At 35.6% G+C, this 3,191-nt stretch overlaps 1 protein-coding gene and 1 long non-coding RNA gene across 4 annotated transcripts in view; one reads left to right on the plus strand and one right to left on the minus strand.

Annotated features, from left to right (window-relative positions):
- The window catches only part of LOC116704073 (uncharacterized), a 19,967-nt gene that overhangs the window by 290 nt on the left and 16,486 nt on the right, over nucleotides 1–3,191 (minus strand). The gene's annotated exons all lie outside the window — the stretch shown is intronic.
- The window catches only part of thnsl2 (threonine synthase-like 2), a 13,433-nt gene continuing 10,941 nt past the window's right edge, over nucleotides 700–3,191 (plus strand). The window contains exon 1 of one of the 3 annotated variants that reach the window (XM_032539244.1): nucleotides 700–783. The gene's annotated coding sequence lies outside the window, so the exon portion shown is untranslated. The remainder of the gene's footprint in view (nucleotides 784–3,191) is intronic. The other 2 variants (XM_032539242.1, XM_032539243.1) reach the window with 2 other exon arrangements.

The raw sequence follows: 3,191 nt of genomic DNA on the forward strand, positions 1-3,191 counted from the left end.
TGATTTTAAACAAGAATAAGGTGTAGGTTAATAAGTTTATTTGAAGCACATATATACTGTATTTTAAAATAAAAATATTATTAATCATTTAAGCAAAACAGGAAGTGCTACCATTTAAAAGTGCGTGCCTGAACTGAGACCTAACATTTCATGGATCAAAGTCTTATAGCGCCAGTTATTACATATTACTTAGCTGGCTCAAAACACCTGGCCAAAGGACCACAGCTGGCTAACACTGAAACATTTACAGAATTGTCGATTAATATGCGTTGTCTTAAATACTATGTGTGGTCTCCCTCTTCTTATTTGTCACATACCTTTGAACCCCATAAAAAGTGGATCCACAACAGTTTAAGGTCTCTAAGGGCTTTATCTGCCCATTTTCTGAAGCCATTATATATTTTGATAGGAAATTTGGAATAGCTGCCATTTTCAATGGTCTGGATACAGAGTAAAAAAGGTTGAGTTGTTTTCTCATAGGCAACCAAGTTTTCATTATCTTAATCCCTTCATTGTCCATTTTAATGGCTTTCATTTTTCTTGGCTTGAACAGTTTCTTTAACTGTCTATGATATTCACTCATCAATTTGTCCCATAAAATAGGTTTATCCCATACACGGTCAGTATAGATACAGTCTATGGTTTGTCCCTATTTAGAATAGGTTTATAAAGGAAGTCCCGCCCACAGCCTTTTGAGCCAATGGAAACACGCACTAATCCAGAGTCCTCTCCCACTGGGTTAGCTAAACTGGAAACTGTCAAAACCAACTCGACAAAAGACAAGTGAGTCGTAGTGTAGCCTTTTTCCGACATTCATCGACCTCTCTTAACAGTTTATTCCGCCTTTTCAGAGATGTAACGAGTCACAAAAGAAGTTGCCTGAATCATTCAGCACATTATGCCTCAAACTAAAAGTCGCTGAACTAGCTAAAAAGCTAGAACGTTAACGTTAGCTAGGTCGCGCGCTGCTGTGTTTCTATTAAGTTGTTACGCAGTTGATATACATTGTTAAATACACTCCTCTATTTACCTCTATTCAAGGAGCCCTGAACCTGGCTCTAATATGCTGATATCAGGTATTCAACCAGGAGTGGAATAAACGGTATAAAGTGTATTTACTCACGTAACGTTACTTTTTGAGGTAACGTTACTTTATACTTCTACGCAACTACATTTCACAGTGAAATATTACACTTTGTACTCCACTGCTTCTTTATCTGACAGCTTTTGCGGTTTTTGACTGCTGTTTTTTTTTTCTAGAATAACATTATAAAACCAGTAATGCAACTCTAACTTGACAGAGACTTGGATTGATTTATTTGCAGCAGTTAATAAAAGAACTGTGAGTAGCGTGCAGAACATATGGCTGGGTCTTTAAGCAATACTTTTGAAAAACTCTATAAAATGATCAACATCATGGGAACCAAAAAGCTATATTTTGACTATCCATAGAGAAAAACAGCAGCATATGTGGATTTTCTATGTCTATGAAATAAGAAAATAATGCATTTATGGATTGCATTAGTGAGAAAAATCAAGGGGCATATAAATCATGGATACATTTGCTTAAGTAAGAGAGCTAGTAAGGCTACTTTCATATTAGGTAGCCTAAGTAGTTCCCTGGGTAGGTTGTTCCAAAGTTCAAGTTCAACTTTTATCTTCCTTGGGACAACAGCTTGTCAGTAGAGCTGTCCCTCGTAGTGTAGACAGTTTGTCTGGCAGTGGGTATAGATCTGTTACCTTAAAAGAAATTGAAGAGGAAAGAGACATTTGACTTCATAGTGGTACGTATTACGCTCTGTGTGTTGAGACTGGTAGAGATGCTCGGCTGAAACAAGTATCCGGTACGGATAAAGCACTTTGGCCAAATACAAGTATTATACGAGTAATACGAGTCAATATCTGTGCTTGGATTGAATAAAACTCTTAACAGATATAGTAGTACATACTATCTGTGCTGACTTGGCAGGTATGGTAGGATCATGAGTCATGGGCTTGAGTAAAGTGACATTTCAATAGTGTTGAATGTTCAAATACGGGTTTTGAGTTGTGATTGTAAGTAGGGCTGCAGAGTTAATCACAATGTTATCAAAATTGCATTAAGTACTAGTCTAATATCCAAATCGCAGAGGGGTGCAGTATTTGTTAAAGGCAAAATGTGTGTCTAACCATTCAAGTATTGTGGTGCTACAGAGACGTCCCAGGCTACAGATTGTGTCCTACAGACTAAAGAAAACATCTTTGTTTGGTACAAATCACACTTGACTCGACTTGACAGAGAATATTGATGCAAAAATGATCATTCCTTCCAATATTGTAAATCATATCGCAATAGCAGTCAAAATAATCGCAATAGAAATATTCCTCATATTGTGCAGCCCTAATTGTAAGGGGCCAGTGGTGGAAGAAGTATTCAAATTCTTTACTTTGGTAAATAAACTGTTAAGACACTGTAAAAATACTCAGTTATGAGTAAAAGTCCTGCATTGAAAATGTTACTTAATATGTATATGTATATAAAGTATAAGTATGTAAATACCATACGGAAAATGTACTTACAGTAATGTAAGTAAAAGTACTCAATGAAGAAAAATCCTCACATTTTAGAAAACGGATGAAACGATCCAAAGAGTTCTGTCAATCAGCCCAGTGTTTAATCAGCTAATGTTTCAACTGGAATATATATTGTTGGGTAGTTTAATTTATAATAAAACATCTTATTTTAGAACTTACATATACCTCAAATTTGTACTTATGCACAGTAAATGTACTTAGCTTTTCTACCATTGTACTTGGTTCTTACTGTCTGACAATTTATATCCAACACTTCAGCACAATAACAGAATAGATCTCATAAATGTTGCAGTTTTTTTAACAATTGTTTTGTAGTTTTTTTCATTTACATACTTTCACTTGCAGACATTTTAAATTGGAAACCTAACCAAATGGTACGCCCCAGTCTAAGGGTGCCTAGGACGCAACATGAACAAAAAAAAGGCCCCATCTTCCCCGTCTCCCAAGTAGCCACTAAACTATTTGTTTTAATGAGACAAAAGTATTAATTTAACATTAATTAGAACTCATAAAACTAATAAAGTGGCCTACCACTAAAATACCAAACCCTGTCTAGAAAGTAAGATATTAACCTAACGAACCAAAAGATGGCCAAAAGAATGACAATGACTTACCTT

The sequence above is a fragment of the Etheostoma spectabile genome, chromosome 16 (genome assembly GCF_008692095.1).
Source record: "Etheostoma spectabile isolate EspeVRDwgs_2016 chromosome 16, UIUC_Espe_1.0, whole genome shotgun sequence".
Classification (NCBI taxonomy): Eukaryota; Metazoa; Chordata; class Actinopteri; order Perciformes; family Percidae; genus Etheostoma; species Etheostoma spectabile.